General features: G+C 37.5%; 1 non-coding gene across 1 annotated transcript; it reads right to left on the bottom strand.

Moving 5' to 3' along the window:
• Nucleotides 1-2767: 2767 nt before the first annotated feature.
• Nucleotides 2768-2822, bottom strand: LOC113040806 (U7 small nuclear RNA). Its single transcript, XR_003275303.1, has one exon. It is a non-coding gene; the product is annotated as a U7 small nuclear RNA (small nuclear RNA).
• Between the last annotated feature and the right edge of the window lie 17030 nt (nt 2823-19852).

Raw genomic sequence — 19852 nt, forward strand, 5'->3', positions numbered from 1 at the left:
CCTCCTCCTCCTGTCGTTCTATTTCCAAAGCACGCAGCTCGTCTTCTGTAAACTCTGGTTCAAATAGGTATGGTTCTGGTTCTTGACTGTCTGAGAAGTCACCCTCTTCGTCTATCTCAAAATCAGCCATGTTCATCGCCATCCGTGTACTGTAAGGAAAATAGCCAGGCAGCTACTATTCACTCCGGTATGTTGACGGAAGTCGTGGGATTTTATGTGTTGCATGATATCTCTGCGCCGAAGTAGCGCCGAAGTGCTTCGCCTAAGCAGCAGTGCTTCGCCTGTGCTTCCCCATAATATAGTCCCAAGTCAATATCTGCCTAGGAAATCGCCTAGTGTTAATCTGGATCGCTATTTGTACTCGTTGTGAATACGCAGGCCACAAGAAGAAATTAGGTGGGTTTATTTTTTATTTTTTGATCACTTTTACTCAGGCCATGCTAGCTGGCAACAAAGGATTCCATTCATTGTGCTAAGCTAAGCTAACGCCGACCCAGTCAAACTAAAACAATGCATGCACTGACACAAAAATACATTTGCCCACCTATCTAAATGTAGGAAATAATGTGAATAAGCCCTATTTCAAAAAACGGTGGAGTGTTCCTTTAATTATGCTATATGTCAACTATGTGCAACACATTAAAGTATTAAAGTATGATTTTTGATTTTGTTCAAACGTGAAGGAGATTTGAGAGCTTTCTCTAAGTAACAACTAGACTTTTTTTTTTCACTTGGCATCAGAAGACCTTGAATCTTGGAACATATAGACTACATTATGGTGCTTGTCAAAATTTTTAAAGCTTGATAACCCCAGTTCTCATTTAGGTCCATTATGGTAAAAGACCAGCATGAACATTCTCTAAACATCTCCTTTTGTTTTGCATTGAAGAACAGCCATTCAGGTGTAATATTATATAAAGGTGAGAAATGATGACTGAATTCTATTTTTGGGGTGAATTAATTTGGAATTGGTTGATTTGTTGAAACCAGATTTATGTGAAACTTTGATTTATTACTCTTGTTACTCTTTCACTGTTCATTTGTCTCCTCACAGATGCCTGGAGCGATTGTGGCTGCACAGAGGTGTTACCGATGTTTTATTTTCCCCAGTTATTGCCAAGGGCCTCGTCTCTGTTCTCTGGACTCTGGTCTCCTGACCCCACATGATCCATACAGGCTTGTAATCTACAAGACACGTTGTGATGTACAGATACCCACAACCACTACCATGGAGCCGTACTTTCTGTCTTTCTCGTCATCCAGTGCATTGAAGGAAGGTGTGGGTTTCTTTAATGAACAATGCCCATTTATTCAAAAATATATAAAAAATTAAATTCATATGTTTTATTTTTGTATCATTGAGATGCTATTAATGTTTTTAGTTATTTCTATATTTTCTGATTTATTTTAATAAAAATGAAAATGAGAAATGTTCTTTGGTAACTATAGCTGAAATGAAATGTTACATACAAAATCAAGGTAAAATAAAATGAGTTTATGTTTAATACTTTATCTTTTTATTTCAGTCAGAAGAATTAAAGTTTATTACAGATAACAAAAGTGTTACATTTATAGGTTCTGTTTTAGTATCAAACAAGGCGTGAACAAAGCATTATTGCTCTTTACATGGTTAATTGAGACTTTTCTTGAAAATGGTATAAAACTTCAATAAGAAAAATGCATTTCTGAAAACTTGTCACATAAACTAGATTTTAAAAGGTAACTACTATTTATATATTTTACGGATTATTTTTTTTTTTTGTAATTTTTTTTTTTTTTTTAATTGTTAATTTTTATATGTCTTTGGTTTTTATTCATGTTTAATTTCTAGAAATATTCAAGTAATATAAATGTTTCCTTGGAAACTAGCTGAAGTTTAGTTTATTTATTTTTACTTTAATTTTATTTTTATTTCAATCAGAAACATTTGTTATTTATTTTAAACACACTTGTTCAGTTTACGGTTTTAGTTTTAGTTAACTTTTAGTTTTATAACTTTTTATTTGATGGTTGTGCTGCATTACATTTTTAGAGTCATTAAAGGGCCAATTCATCCCAAAATTCTTTTTAAACCCTGCCATCAGTTACTAACCCTCAAGTTGTTCCAAACCTGTAAAACACAGAAGATGATATTCTGAAGAATTTTGGTAACCAAAATGTTGAACGTTGTCACGCTGGAATGTGACAACGGTTTGTGTTTCTCTCCCCATGTGCTCTCTGTGACCTAGTTTTTCCCTCATGGTTCATTATGTTATGTGATTCAGGTGTGTCATTTCCCAGTGTATTAGTACCCCAGTCTCTGCATTCTGTCTTTGTTGGGTCTTAAACATTGTGTACGTGTGTCAACAGCCATTCCCTGAGTGTATTACCCAGTGTGTTGGATTCTATTAAAGACGGTTCCTTTGATCCTCATTTCACATACAGTCAAGTATGGTGAACCATACTCAGAATTCGTGCTCTGCATTTAACCCATCCAAAGGGCACACACACACACACACACACTGTGAACACACACCCGGAGCAGTGGGAAGCCATTTATGCTGCGGCGCCGGGGAGCAGTTGGGGTTTTGCCGGCCCAAGACTTGAACCCACAACCCTAGGGTTAGGAGTCAAACTCTCTAACCACTAGGCCACAACTTCCCCTCATACTACACAACCCAAGGTGGTGCTTCGTCATTAGCAAAGACAGTGCTGGGATTCGAATCCAGGAAGTCCTATTTACTACACAGGCATTTTAAACAACTAAGCCACGGCGACCAACCTGCAGTGGGGTTCTCTTTTACAGAAAACCTTCTAGACAATAACTAAAAGAGCAAATATCCGCGTCCAGCCCACCATCACCTCACTGTGCGGAGCCAAAGCCAGAGCCCACCGCGACCAACGAGCCATCGCCCGACCTTCAAGTGATGTCACACCAGGTGTAAGAACCGGCTACAGCACTTACTACGAGGGAAAAGGCTTTGGACAGCCAGAGCAAAGAGAGAATCTCCGCCCACTGCTCCATGGCTGAGGGTGAGCTTGCTATGGATCTGGGCCTGTGGGACTTTGAATGGGAGTTCAAGAGGGATATATATGCCGACCTGCCCACTCTCCTCCCGCCTTCGTCTGAACTCCTTCATCAGTCCTGTTTTGGCCATGGAGGCTGTTTGTGAACTTTTTGTCTGCCCCGAACTGTCTGCCAGCCCTATTGTTCCCCTTTCTGAAGCATGATTTGGTGTGTGTTGGCAGAGCACACAAGCCCTTCGGTCCACCTTGGTCCGTTGTTGACCATACGTCACTCTTCCTCCACCATGGCTCCTCCCTCCATCGGCTCCACCGTGGGTCCTCTTTACGGCCCAGGTCCCAACTGGCTCCACCTGCTCCATGTCCCTCCTGTACTTACCCTCCATCTGGTCTGTCCTGGCTCCTCCAGTCTCCTCTCTGGATGCTGTTTGCTGTCCTGGCGAAGATGCGCCTTCTCAGATGGGGGAAAACTGTCACACCCCTGGATGCCCCAATGGCAGCCATTGACACCCACAGTATTTTTTTTTTCCATGCTATGGAAGTCAATGGCTACCATCGACTGTTCTTCAAAATATCTTCTTTTGAAGAAAGAAACTCATACAGGTTTGAAACATGAGTGTGAGTATAACTGTCCTTTTAAATGTAATCTTTACCTGAAAATAGTATAAAAGCTTTTCTAAATCATATTAAACTTCAATACAGACTACAAACTACACTTTCAAAGGTTTGTTCTTTATCGTGGACACTAGCTCGTAAATCGATATGTACTGTTCACATGCTGCCAGACTGCAGATTGTTGGCTGCATCTATCCATCTCTGACGCTCACGATTGCTGGCCAGGCTGGATGACCTTGTGAAAGGTGGTGGCACTTCAAAGACCCCAGCTGTCAATGTTGGCTCCTGCATTGTCCAGGCCTCCATGCCCTTTAAAAAGACTCCAGCGTGCGAATGTTGAAAGCAACGAGCCTCGATGTGAGTGCACAGCAGAAAATGAAGGCCAGTTATCACCCCGAGCTTACATAAGGCCACTTATGGTCTTTTTTATGGTCGACGGATCCAGTTTTAAAGATAAAATCACTGTGGTGCTGGAAAAAATCCACAGTTCAGTCTTTTATATATTAGCTTAGCCATGTTCAATGACTCTGTTAGAGAATACAACACTGTTACTGCTTCCAAAGTTTCTGCCTATTTTTTTGCAAACTTTCAGAAACAAAAAAATCTGGCGGGGTTTGAGAAATTGCTTGTTATTTACTTTAATAACTCGAGCTTTGCACAGAAATCTCAGGCACAACTCACCATGAGCTTTGCCTCTAGGCGGCTTCAGAAACTCCAGAGGAAATCCTTTATTATTTCTGAGAAGTCAGTTTGTGCCTCGACTTTAAACACCTCAGCTTTGTTTTGGTGGCCCTGCATGATATGTTAGGAATATTAAAGGCAAAAAATGTGCTGACATGTCCACAAGAAAAAAAGTCTGGAGTGATTGGCTTGAATCTGCAGTGTGGAGGAAGCTGATGAAGCAGCTGAAGAGCTCTTAGAGGTTGAGTAGAGATGAAATTGACAGGTGAACGCATCGACGGGTTAGTCTACATAATAAACATTTAATCAGTTTTGCGGGCTAACAAGCATGTAATTTGCTGGAAAATATTAACATTTTGGATTTGAATGCATCTTTTAAGCAAAAAAATTATTCTCGTTTTAGTCCCGGTACTCGTGAGTTCATCCCATTTATATCTGCAATGCAGCATATTTCTCAGAGAAACAGAATATCCAATCATTAAAAATGAAGGAATAAATTAGTTAAATGAATAAATGAATTAATTAATTAATAAATAACATACATACATACATACATACAGACAAAAGTGTGTGTGTGTGTGTGTGTGTGTGTATGGGGGGGGTTATTAATCAGAATTGATTGGATGATGAAATAGTGAGTGTTTTTATGAGTGAGTCAGCAGTGAAGACTTTTATACTGTAAAATAAACAGTGATGGTGAAGTGAAGCATTCTGAACCAGCGAAGCTTTCAACGCAATTGTACTGGAAAAAGATTAATTATTCGAAGCTTTCAAAAGGGTTCATGCTGTGGCTTTCTAGTGGTCATAGAAAAAAAAATAATACCTTCCAATGTGCTTTGCTCCTGTCAAAGTCTTTTCACAGGAAAACGAGGGACTACCTGGAAGACACACCTAGGACCAATGGAGATTAAACATAGGGAACACCTGAGATGAAATGATGAAACAATTTGAGGAGCAAAACACAGACAAAACATGGAACAGAGTCTGTTATTACTCCACCCTCCTGGAAGGCACATCCTCGCGCCACACAACATTCAACGGAGAGTGGGGGTGGTCACTCTGGAGATGCCTCAGGACAGACACGGGACAGAGGGCCTCAAGAGCGATAGCCGTTTGGGGCACCATAATGGATCAGGAGACTTGGGGGCCAAGGTGGATCAGGATACCCAGAAGGCCATGGCGGATCCTCTGTTGTCTTGGCTGGCTCGGCCACAGGTATATGCCCCCCACCACAAAAAAAAAAAAAAAATCTTCTTGGGGAAGCTCTGGGGCTGGAGCTGACACTGGAGCGAGTTCTGGGGCTGGAGCCAACATTGGAGCGAGCTCTGGGACAAGAGAGCTTCCCTGGGTTAAACGGAGAATCAGGAGCCCTCCCTGGGCTTAACTGGGGGTCAGGAGTCCTCCCTGGACTAAACTGGGAATCAGGAGCCCTCCCAGGGCTTAACTTGGGGTCAGGAGTCCTCCCTGGGCTAAACTGGGAACAGGAGCCCTCAGTGGGCTTAAAGAGAAGACAGGATCAGGATCCCTCCTTGGGCTTAATGGGGAAATGGGAGCCCATCCTGGGCTATACTGGGAATCTAGAACTCTCCCTGGGCTTAATGGGGAAACAGAAGCCCTTCCTGTGCTTAACGGGGAAACAGGAGCCCTCCCTGGGCTTAACTCAGGAACAGGAGCTCCCTGTGGGCTTAACTCGTGATCGGGAGCCCTTTCTGGGCTTTGCTCTGTGGCTGGGCCGACGCTGGAGTAAATTCTTGGGCCTGGGCCGACACCCTTCTCCTCACCTCTAGTTTCCTCTTATGGATCGGGGGAAAAGGCGTGGTCTGGGCTAATACTGGTGTAAACTCTGGGGCCCGGGCCGCCAGTGGAGCGAACTCTGGAAGGCGCTTACAAAGAGCGGGCACTGGTGGGCACTCTGGAAGGTGCTTATGAGGAGCAGGCACTGGAGGGCACTCTGGAAATTGCAGGCTTGCCACATTAATGTTATGCTGACGACACACAAGTTTGTCTGCCTATAAAACATAATTTGGATGGATTGGATGCTCTCTTGGCCTGTTTAACAGATGTAAAGGCATAGTTGTCACTAAACTTTCTGATTTTCAATTAGGAAAAAATCAGAAATTATTGTTTTTAAACCCTCATATTCCTTGACTGCTCCCAATCTAAACCTTGGTGGGTCATCATCGAGTGTTAAGCAATATATAACAAATTTGGGTGTGGTATTTGATGAACATCTGAAGTTTGATAAATTCCATGGTCAAATCATCCTTTTTTCAGTTGTGGCACCTGTCTAAAGCAAATACTTTTCTTTCTTTTAAAAAAGTTGAGAAAGTGATTCATGCTTTTATAACCTCTAGATCAGATTACTGTAACTCACTGTATGCTGGGATTAGTCAAACATCTTGATTACAATTGGTTCAGAATGTGGCAGCTAGACTTTTGACAGGGATTCATAAACGGGATTATTTTACCCCAGTTCTACAGTCTTTACACTGGCTGCCTGTGCATTACAGAGTAGATTTTAAAATGTAGCTAATTGTCTATAAGTCACTAGATGGTATGGCTCCATCATATATAACGGAGTTATTGATTGAACACAAATAACTAGATCTCTCAGGGCCTCTAACCAGGGACTTGTTTATTCCCAAGACGAGGTGGAAGTGCAGGGGTGATCACACTCTTGCTTCAATTGCACCAAGACTCTGGAATGATCTGCCCATTTTTATTACAATGGCTTCCTCTGTGGCCATTTTTAAGTCTAAATTAAAAGCCTATCTGTTTGATAAGGCTTTTAATTCTGGCTGAAGCACTCTTTTTATCCTTGTTCTATATATTTTATATATTGCTGCATGTTGTGAATGTTGTTGTTTTTTTTTTTTTTTTTTTTTCTTGTTCTTGGTTTTACCGTATTTATTTTTAATTGTGCTATTGATGTTTTTAGATATTCTGTTGTAAAGCACATTGGTCAACTCTGGTTGTAGCAAATCGTGCTATATAAATAAAGTTGTCATTGCCATTAATGTTCATTGGGATTGCCATATAAGGTTTATTGGGCTTGCAATATTAATGTTTGTTTGGCCTGCCATATCAATGACCAGTGACCTTGGGGGAACCGCGGATGGCTGACGTGACTGAGGAAGGAGGGAACTACTGTGTAATGCCTCTGGGCTGGCGGAGAGGAGATGGGATCCACTGACGAACTGAGCCAGGTTGATGTAATCGTGCAGGGTCTAACTGGATCCTGACAATGGCATGTATTGAGCGATCACCTCATCCAAACTACTCCAGAAACAGTCCACTAGAGTCCACCAGTCCAGGGAAATCTGCTGAGAGCAGAGGAGGAATCCTTGAATGTACTCCTCCAGTGGCTGGCTATCCTGATGAACTGCACATAAACAGTCAAGGGGACCAATAAAATAAATAAAACACTTTCAAAACTAAGAAGAAAAAGAAAACATGGAGAAGGGGCACCATTTTACTTTGATTTGGGTCCGGTATTCTGTCACGGTCTTCCTACTGTGGTGGAGACAAGGAGACAAAGGAGCACGGAGGCAAAGATGATGACATAACATAGTAGTTTATTTGACATAAACTCACACATACTGTACTATGGGGGTTGACATTCAATACTGGACAAACACTAACAGAAAGGACTGGGGCTTTTAAACACAGGATAACGAGGGACTCAGGAAACACACCTGGGACCAATGGAGATTAAACATGGGAAACACCTGGGATGAAATGATGAAACAACATGAGGAGCAAAACACAGACAAAACCTGGAACAGAGTCTGACAGGTCCACTACAGATGCTGATTTCACATTTGGTTCTACAAATGATTCTTTATTTTATTGTATATACATAATGGTCACTGTCAAAGTCATTAATTTATTTTAGTGTTGTAATGCCACTAAAATAAGTACAATAAATGAAACATAAATTCATAAATTAAATCTGTGATCTGTCCTTTCTATTTTAACTCCTTAGACTGTTATTCAATGGGTGCCCACTTTTGGCAAAATGAATCAAGCTTTGATACAGTGCTTCAATGTGAAATGTTTTGGTTTTTTTTTTTGTTTTTTTTTTGTTTCGGAGTTTCAGTGTTGAACGTAATCACTAAAATTAAACGCGGAAGTTATTGTTAGTTAACAGACTGACACAGCGAATAAAGGCACTGAGCAGCGCTATAATCAGAAAGCACCTTTAACAGAGGAAAGGATATGAACGATACAACAAAGTAACAAAAAATAACTGTCAGACTCTGGTCCGTGTTTTTAACCCCATGTGCCTTCCTTGCCCTCATTTGATCCTTCCAGTTCCTGTCAGTATATGTTCATTTAGTCCAGTTGTTTCCCATTTAGTTTTTATTGTTCCTCGATGTGTCCCATTTGTTTCTGTGTATTTAAAGTGTGTTCTGCCTTTCGTTTGCTGTCTGCTGTTCCCAGCGTCATTAATCCTGCTGATTTCCATTTCTCCTTGATTCTTCGTTCCAGTGCACCCTTGAGCGAACCATGACAATAACGCTTTACCCATGCCTATGGCCAAATGACAGCTGTGCTGATATACAGCGATATCTCACGTTTACTCGTGTAATATAACTTATAATACCACTTATGATAATTATGAATTTGCTCTAATGAGTTTCATAAAAGTAGTATGAAATAAAAAGTATGAAATTATATAAAAATGTGAATATATAACTGTAGTCATTTAATTCAGTTCAATTCATTTTCATTTTCATAATAAAATAAAATAACAAAAAAAAATCTGTTTATATTAAAATATGACATGAAGGTAAATACTATATTTAATGCAATTCTTTGTAAAGAAATTATTATTATTAGATAATAAAAAAATAATATAATATGTTAAATTACACACACACACGCATATTTATATTTGATAAAATTTGTTTGAAATTGTTATTATTATAATCATTTTATTAAATGTATATTCACTACAGAGAGAAAACTCATTTTTTTTACCTATTGATTGGTTGATTGTTGTTTGAGAAATGTCTCACAAAACTGCCGTCTCTCCAGTTTTTTTCTCCTCCTTCATTGTTAAAAAAATTCAAGCCATTAGACCCGAAAAGCTCATTACTTTGTTTATGGAGAGCTGCACTTCCTCTGCATCTCTGTGTTTGCTACACTACTTTCAAGAATCAAGTAATCAGGTTTTGATTAAAGAGTAGCAGTACAGCTTGCTGTAAAATAAGATTGGAAGCAGGATTAAGTTTATTTCATGTAACTTCAAAGCACATTACATGCCTTTATAGACTGACTACAAGTCTGAACGCAGTCACACGTTTCGAGTTAATATGATTAATTTACAAATAATAAGAAATGTTGTTATTAAATTACAACTACTTTGCATTAACGATTCTGAATTAACAGCAGAGCTTGTTCATAATTGCCTACTTCATTGTTCCTTTATTATTGTAGAACAAAGGTGAAAAACAGAGCTTCGCATGCGTGTTATTGTCTCGTTTTGCTCTTTTTTCATGCACTGCGTGATTGAGCCAGTGCAGTAGCAGTGCATTTCTCAGCACACGCCTCATTAGATCCACTTAGAGCAAACGCGAGCGGATTTCTCTCTCAGACCACTTATTTATCTCTGACGCATGGCTGAGTCTCATCCTCGGGCCTGAGCAATGAAAGCCGGTGTGTACGTCTGCAGCTCTGTTTAGAGTGAAGAACACAAAGGGAAATCCATGTAGGAGTTGAAATTAGTCTGGCTCAGATGTTGTTATTTTATACCTCAGGAGAAAAACTGACAGAAATCTGTCTGATCTGAACACAGTTTGAGACTTTGTCGAGGCACTTGAGGTTATGGGTTGTTTTCTGTTATTTTATGTCATTGCAGTTGAGGGAAAAGCAATTGAGACACTAATAAGTTCATTTTTATTATGTGGTGATGTTCTTGAGAAATACTCTTTTATTTTAAATCCAGTTTAATATATATATATATATATATATATATATATATATATATATATATATATATATATATATATATATATAATTTAATGCAATTATTCTAAATTTTTTATATGCTTAAATAACTACTGCGTTATTTAGTTAATTATAAAGAATAACATAACAATTATTACAATTAATAATGCCTTCAACCTTTGTCATCTTTAGTTTAAATTATGTTTAATTCAGTTTATTTTATTTAATGAATTAAAATTAAATAAAAATGACTTAATTAAAAAATTAAATTAAATTATATTAATGTAAATGTAATTGTTTTATATAATTAATTTTATTTTAATAAATTTTTCTACATAATTTTAATTCTCCTTTACTTAGGTTTTAATAGTGATAAATTGTTTATAAAGTTCCTTAAATACCTTCATAAGTCATCTTTAAATGTAATTTAACTCATTTATTAATACATTTTATTTGTTTTGAATTTAAATGTATTTATTTATTGGAAAACATTTAAATATAAATACAAATATATTATTCAAAATTGTAATATTTTAAAATGTTATTTTAATAAAAATGTATGTTGATAATTTTAATTAATATATAATAATAACTAATGCATGTAAGTTAATTATAAATATTTACATTAAAAATTAATGCTATTATTCATCCCGTTATCTTTCTGTCATCTTTTACATTTATTTTAACTGATTTTAACTAGTTTTATTAATTTTTTTTGAATAGATCAAAATAATTCTTAATTTTAATACTGTTTTAATATATATATATATATATATATATATATATATATATATATATATATATATATATATATATATATATATATATATATATGCAGTTAACCACGACCTATAAGTAAGTTGATGGGAAGAAAGGGTTTTTTCTGACTGATTTCATTTAACATTTAATTTAGGTAATTTTATTTTTATTTAATAATTTACATTTAATACTTTCATTGGTGCTATTATTTTATTAGATTTTAATGAAACCTTATATAATTTAATCATTTTTAATTCATTTGATTTAAATATTTCAAGAACTGACAGCCCTAATAAACATTACACTCATCACCCCTGAAGCCCCCAGACGTGGCGTGGACTCAGCATGGAGTCTAGTTAACAGATATTTTGCCGCCAAAGCGTAGCAGTGTGCAGTAATCTCTCTGAACTGCTGTTCATATCTCGTTCCTTCATTCATATTTTAGCTGCTTCTTCTTAAAGTGATGTTCTCCACGGCTGACGTTCAGAATCACCATCTCTCCCGTTCCGTTTGGTTGCCATGGAGATCTGCAGTACTTTGATGTTTAAGTAATGTAATTCTATTCAATATAGATTATTGCTATTATAATCAGCCAAAATACACTGAGAATGGAGTCTATTTTTTGGATGCTAGTATCACATAAAATACTTTTGTTTTTTTTTTGGACTGAGGAAATAATCCCAGTTTCCACTATTAAATTTGAATGGTTCATCTTTATAATAACTGAAGTGAAAATAAAAAAAGGCTTTTAGCAATTTAGGTTGAGTTTTGCTTCATTACTGTGCCAAACTTTTAATATTTTAAAGCCTGTGGCATGTTAATAGAATGTTAATGTCTCCCACATTGTATTATTTCTATGGAACACAAAAGGTGAAATTTCGAAGATAATCTTAGTCAATCTTTTCCATATAATGAAAGTGACTGGAGATGGTGCTATCAAGCTCCAAATTGAACAAAAAAATATAAACACTTTTTGAAATCATTATCTCACTCTGCAAAGCCAAGAAACATCAATTTCAATCTGAACATTTTTTCTTTCTTCACAGAGAATTAATCTTGAGAATGGAAATATCTCCACTCTATCTCCAAGATAAGAAATCTTATTGGAGAAAGGCTTCGATAACGCTCGGTTTGCCCTCGGTTGGCCATTTGCCCGCTGGACATTGTGGCTGTCTGCGTGCGCCGTGAAGCTTTTGGCAGATACTGTCATTCTCATCTCAGTCTGGTTATTTGTGGTACTCCAGAACTAAGGTTTCATAACTACTGTAGGCCAGCTGCTTTGGATAGTAACTGATGGACCTTGTAATAAGTTGAATAGACTTGAATATATGTGTAGGTCAGATTGCATGAGTGACCTTTTGGCAAACACCATGGATTAATTAAAACCCCTTATGGCAAGAATATCTTCACTGGATTGAACGCATAATTGACCCATTGACCCAATGAATCCTTGTGGGCCTTAAGGTGCAGTCATAGTTAAGGGGACTTTCACAATACCATGTTGTGACATCAAAACACTTTTACACATCAATACACATTTTGATGTTTGCATTACATAACAGCTCTATATGTATAGCTTTTTTAATGTAGTAAACTTGCTTAGTGGCGCACCCGGTACAGCTTTGCATTTGCGATAAGGAGCACTCGGGTATTTTAATCCCATAAAATATGAGATATGACATTCTACTAAAGAGCTCAAAGACTTGTAGAAGCCAGCTAAAATGGCATGAATGCTTTCCGCAAATACAGAAATGCAGGAAAAGTAATGTTTTCCAATAAGCAAAAATTACCAATCATGTGGATTCCTTCTGAAATAACTGGATTTTGACTGTGAAAACTCAGCTGAAGAAGTAAATTACATTGCTGAATGCAAAGAATACATGCAATTAACCATATAATTGTGCCCCACTTAGAATACAAAATAAATAGGCTTCTCCTTTAAAGGTCACGATTAAAAAGACCATTGAACACACACAACTACATTTCTGCAAAACCTAAAATATATTGCTCAGCACACATTTCTCTGCACCTTTCAGCTGAAATGAACACTAGAGGCAATAATACACCAACAACTTTTGTTCACAAATTATACAGGGGCAGATTATCGATGTATAAAGACTTAATTTGGTGCGTTTCCTTGCATAATACTATGTAATGACATCGAAACACTTTTACCATAGTTCATCATTTGCAAATGGATACATTTTGATGTTTGAAACACATACCAGCTCCATATGTATGGCTTTTTTAATGTAGTAAGCTTGCTCAGTAACACACCTGGTACAGCACTGCATTTGCGATATGAAGCGTTCAGGTATAAATCCCATGCAACATGAGCCATGACAATCCACAAAAGAGATCGAAGACTTGTAGAAGCAAGATAAAATTGCATGGATGCTTCATCAAATGCAGAAATTAAGTCCCAATGAGCCCAGGTTGTATATATAATTTGCATGCATTTAGACAAGCTGGTAACTACGTTGTAAATCACAGTGCTCCAACTGGTCCTCCCCCATTTATTTTTGTGTGCAACAAACACTTGTTGGGTGTAAAATCTGGGTCTGAAAGCAAAACCACTGAGCTATGTAACAGTAGATGAGTGATCACGCTCTCTCTGTGAGTTTTGAACTGTCGTCTTACATAAGACCCGCATTTCAGACCTTCTCAGCCGTCGTGTTCTTAACCCTAAAAAAAGAATTTAGTGGGCTGGGATAAAAGCAGTTTTAGCCATTTGAGTTAAATCCCCAGTGACAATAGCAGTGCCAATCTCAGCCCTCGGCTGCAGAGATAAGTCCCGTCTTCCACAAAAGGACTCCGTTCCCATCTCAGTATTAGTCACCTTGTCTTTCCTCGGACACACACTTGATTGACCATCCTTCTTCGAGGGCTGTATTTCAAAAGAGGTTGCTGGGTTTGTGCTGCAGCTCTGAAGCGTGTAATAAGAGATGGAGAAATTCAATGGTTCGATACTTTCTCTGCTGGTCTCATTCATGTGTGTGTGGTTTTTTGTTTTTTTTTTCAGTCTGGATTGGAAGGCCAAAACCCAGATGTAATAGATTATTAAATAACACCTAAATTCCTACTTTTTTTAGATATACTTTTACTTTTTTAATATATATATATAAATAGTAGTGAATTAATAATCCAAAAAGTTTGGTAAGATTGGAAAAATAAATATTTTCTTGACCCATGAAATACATTTTGTAGAGTCCAATGTGGAAAACGTGGATGGAAACGCAAAATGAACTAGTGAGAAATTAAAACTTGAAATTATAACAGAAATATATTATATAAATATTATTTTACATTGGAATGCACTTCTTGGATCTTCTGCATTCAAAACCAGAGTGCACCATAAACAAGCTGTTATGAATCTGGTGATTGTATCGGTTGATTTATTGGTGTCCTTGCTTCAATGTCCGCACCAAAAAGAAATCGGTTTCCTCAAACGCTTGCTACTTTCAGAGCCATTAAACATTCTTTTTGGTGGATGTGTAAGTCTGCGGTGTGTGAGATGGATTTGGCTGAAGAGCTGAAAGCATGTGCAGGGTCATTAGCGCGTTTTATGTCTTCAAAGGGAAACATCCTGATGTCCGCCCGTTGAGGTGCTTTAAACGAGCTTGTCAAACCTGGTCAGTAACAAACACACTGTGCTTTTGATGTACTGGGCGCTCATTAAAAATTAAGAAAACAATGGTACGCTAGACCATAAAGAAGGCTGTGAAAATCGGCATAGAGAATACATTTTTAATTTTCAGTCAAAGAGATTGATTGAAATAAAACACAGCTTTGGGTAAATGTGATGTCAAATGGACATTGATTGCCAATAACAAAAATATATTAAGGGTCATTATTTTAAGAACTGATCACTGAACGTGTTTTTTTTTCAGTTGTAGAACCAAACAATTTACTTCAGTGGCATTATTGTGAAAACCCCCTTTCGGAACCTTTATTTTTAAGAGCGTAGAAGATCCATTTTCGGTTCCCCCAAAAAAACCTCTCAGTGAAATATCTATTTTTTAAGTGTTAAGAACATTTTAATAATCTAAGGCACCCCTTTCCACTATAAAGGACCTTTTGCGCAGTGGAAAGATTCCAGAGATGTTAAATGTCCTTCATGAAACTTGGGATGCCAATAAAGAGTGTATTAAGACCCATAGTACAAATCTCCCACCTAACTTGTACTTGTCGAATGGTTTTATCTGATATCGCACCTGATAAATTTACCTGTTATTCCCATTGACACACCATCAATACTTTCCCAGCGTCTGGATGCAGTGCATTCCCTAAAACCATAAGAAAGACTTTGTGTTTTAAATTGAAATCCAGAATGCAGAACGTGGCCTCCATAGATCAATACACTTTAATAGGAACAACAAGGATCCTTCTTCATTATTAATGCGACTGTACATCCAACATTTATAAAGATGAAACGTACAACTCCAATATGAAATGTTCTCTCTGTAGAGAAGATTTGTTATGCCTGACTGTAAACATGTCAATACCATGGGGCTAATGGACTCTGAACTGCCACTTCAGCCAAAGTGTATTTGTTTGTTCACAGATTGACTGTCCCCTCAAATTTATGACAGGCACACAACCATAAATCTTCGCAAATACGCAGAGGTATTTTCAAATAGTTTAGTCATATTTTCTTCTGTCTGCTCGGCCTCCATAACCTCTTGATTCATCATGAAAAAATGAGAAATCTGACTCTCTTTTCCCTTCATTTTTCATGATGATCAATGACTCCATCATAAAAGGCTGTTAAGAGATTCTGTGGGTCTCCATCATGCCTCACAGGCTTCTGATGCGTCTCCGGTTTGTTTTGATGGTCTCTATAAAACTCGCATTAGTTAAAAACCCACTGGTGGAGAAATCACTAAACTAAAAAAAGTTAGCACATGGTATATTAGCGCTAAAATTGGACTTATATTCAGCCGTCATACAATTTAATCAAAAAAAGGAGAGAAAAACCTCTGCAGGAAGTTTATTAGCAACCAACCAAAAACATGGTGTAAATGTGTCAAAATGTGATAATGTATACAACCAAGTCTTGTGAAAACAAATGTGCTTAATTGTAATAAATGTGCACTTATAGTTTACTTAAAATCTTAAAGGAATAGTTCACCCAAATATGGAAATTAGCTAAAACATTACTCATCCTAAGGCAATCCAGAATGTAGATGAGTTTGTTTCTACATCAAATTTGGAGAAATGTAGCTTGTATTTTGTACTTGTACTTGTATTTTAGCTTGAAATGAAGTTAAATAAATTAAATACCCTTAAAAACCCCTTTAATGATGGATTTGTTTCGTATAAACATGCAGCTTTTTGCTTCACAAAATATTTGTTGGTGGACTGGAGTGTTGTGGATAACTTGTGTATTATTGTGATGTGCTGACGGCACCCATTCACAGCAGAGGATTCATTGGTGAGCAAGTGACGCTACGTTTCTCCAAATCTGTTCCCATGAAGAAACAAACTCACCTTTAATTCAACGGCTCTTCCAGTTCACAAGGTTTCACAAAATCTCTGTTTAGGGTTCAAGTCCAATACGTCATTCATAACTGGCCATGGGAAACCAACTTTTCTGTTTTATCAGCAATAACAGATCATTCGCTCATACACAGTGTTATATGAATTGACATCGTAGATCATAGCGGTGTTGATAGTGCGTTATTCAAACGTTGCTGACATTTGACAAACTTGGATTGCAATATGGTTCAATAATGCTGCTAATGAGAAGTCTGATCATGCTGCGTTTGATGGATGAAGCTCTCCGAAACTCTGATTGATTTTTATGCGAGGCTGAGAGTGCCAGCCTGGCATGATCGGAGCAGATATTCACAGATAACTGTCTCAATGTCTCCAAATATCAGATCACTCACGGGTTCAGTCACGAATGGCAATTCCCACATGAGTGGGAGAAGTGGCATAACGGGATTTGCTGATCTATTAAAGAATCAAATAACATCGGGGCGCGTCTTTTACGCTCGCGCTGCGTGTTGCTTATCGAAAGCTGATTCAATCAAGCGTGATTGCAGCTCTTGGGTTTCACATGCACCGCAGGAGGAATGACTATGGGAAGTGCATGCTGTGCTGCAGGAACAATGACACGATACCCTCTCTGTCCTCGTGGCGGTGATGTGCAAACATGGGGAGGATTTAACAGGACAGCTACAGTCATCATATTCTTAGCCTCATGTCCCAAAAAATAACTGCACGATTTTAGGAATCCTATACAATTATTGCATGTTGCACTCTGCGACATGGATCTAATAAACTTGACTACAATGTGAGTAGACTACGATTGACTAATATATATATTGACTAATATATACTATATATATATAAAAAAAAATTCTGGTTGCAAGACTGTGAAAACGGCTGTCTTTGAACCTCTCTCACTCTAAGACCACTGTTTAGGAGCCAGGATCACAGAAATTGTTACGAGTGTTTCACAATGCCAATCTTTCATCCGGGACAGGCAAAAATCATGCTGTGTGTGTAGGGCTTAAGATGTGATGCCCACGCACCGTTGGCATCAGGAATTTCGAAGCCGTTATTGGATTGGTTGAAATATACAAGATTTCCAGGAGACATTGTGTTGCGTTCTTTCTGCCAAACCACCTCATGGAAGAAGAGGGCTTATCAAGATCAACTAAATGCTGGATTTTCAGTATGTGAGATATGTCAAGTTCACGGCATAGACTGTTTAAAATATGTCCAAGAGTTTTACCATGTTTTAGCCCCCATGATTTAGAAAGAAAAAAAGTTAGATGAACCAGTCGAATGATGTATGAATAAAACATTTTAAGGAAAAACAAAAAAGATAGAATTCAGAATATAGGACTACATTTGTTAAGCTTGGTGCATGTAGGTGCTGCTGAAGTGGGATTTTCTGCCTTAATGCATGATAAAAATAATAGCCTATAAAAGTCAATAGCCTAAACATATGTATTTTAACTGCAAATCTACAGACGGAAATACATAAAGTTTACTTGTATTTTGTATGTTTTATTTCCAATAGTCTGATGTTATTGAAGCAAAATAAAATGAATAAATGAATAAATAAAAATAAATAAAAAATCTCAAAATTGACAAGTGCATGAAAAAGCAATGTTTTTTCCCTCTAGTGTCTAACCTTAAATTCATCAATGTACTGTATGTGATATATGGCCAAGAAAACAAGCCAGACAGATTTGTAACAGATGTATATACTACAATTTATTTTCAGAGCTAACTTTGTTCCCTGCAGGAGTATCCAAGTCCAACATTATAATGAATGGCAAAAGCAACTCTGTAATATAAATATAAATGTATCAATTGCGGACTACAAATATACAAATACAGATTTAGTAGTCTGAAAATGAAGAATGCGAAGTGGGAATAACACTGACGGAGTGCTTATGCAGCTCCATGGCTCTCTCTAAGAATCAGTGTGAGGCAATCAAGCAAGAAATGTAAATAGGCCTATTGACCCGATGGTGTGTGCCAAGCAAATTTAATGAGACTAGAGGAGAGAACTACCAACTGAAGCTGCTAGAAAAATGTTTTTAACTTAAAAGAAGTAAAGTTGTATAAATGAGTGTGCTGTATGTTCAGACCATTTTAACTGTACAGCAACCTTAAATACAACAAAAAGCAATAGTTCTACAAAAAAGAACATTTGCTAAAAATCTATTCCCCCTTAGGCCATGCAAGATGAAGATGAGTTTGCGTCTTCGTGGAATTTGCAGAAATTTAGCATTGCATCACTTGCTCACCAATGGATCCTCTGAAGGGAATGGGTGCCATGAGAATTAGAGTCCTAACAGCTGAAAAAATGCATCACAAGAATCCACAAGTAATCCACACTGTTCCACAAGGCCGCTGCTGGTGGGGTGAAAGCTGGTGACGATTATAGGGGCCCATCGCTGTACATTTCCACACCTTGAAACGTGATGATGAACAAAACAAACTGTAATTGGTTATTTGACATGTCAGTCAAACGGCCTCATAGGCAGGCCTTGGCCAATGAAAGCTGCCATGAATTCCAGACCTTCAGTCTGAAGGCTACATAAACAATTGAGAAAGAAATCGGATGTGAATCGGATTATATTAAATGTATTGGGCCAGATTTACTATAGTTTGCACCAGCGAAAACCCTAATTTGGCATTAAAAACTACTGTCAGGATTTACTAAAGACACACACAGTGGAAAATTAGAGCAGAAATTGTTATTTTTGCAACTTACCTTATTGAAGCTGCATTTGTAGGAGTTTCTCTTTTGATCAGTAAATTAATGGGAGGAGAATATTTCAATAATTATTCACATGACATGATTTACTAAGATTATATCGATTCATCAATTCACTGGTAGTTGTTGTATTATTTAACGCTCAAAAAGCATGTTTTAAAGCTAGTGGTGATTTGTGGTGAGCTCCTGGATCAACATCCTGGTTGATCCTGGAACAACATTCCAATCGACCAATCAGAATTGAGATATAACTTTTCAGAAAATATTTAAAATCTTATATTTTAGGCTTACGACCAGGGTTAGGTGTTTCTACACCCTTGTTAATCAGCTGTCATTTCACACTGATTTTAGGGATAAATTATGGGTAGGGTTAGGTTTAGGGGTAGGGATTGGGTTAAGTCTATATGTTTGGACAATAATGTTGATTCAGGGACATGTCTTACTTGGAAAAATCATGGCAACTGCGATTTGCGCTTCCCTTGATAGTTTGCTCTGATCATTATGGAAATGAGATTTTGCATCTGTGTTATTTAATGTGCCAGTAATTGTCAGTAAATCACCTGCAGAATTTTTCCTTCCCATCAGTGCTTTCATGGAATT

Source organism: Carassius auratus, chromosome 22 (genome assembly GCF_003368295.1).
Source record: "Carassius auratus strain Wakin chromosome 22, ASM336829v1, whole genome shotgun sequence".
Taxonomy (NCBI): Eukaryota; Metazoa; Chordata; class Actinopteri; order Cypriniformes; family Cyprinidae; genus Carassius; species Carassius auratus.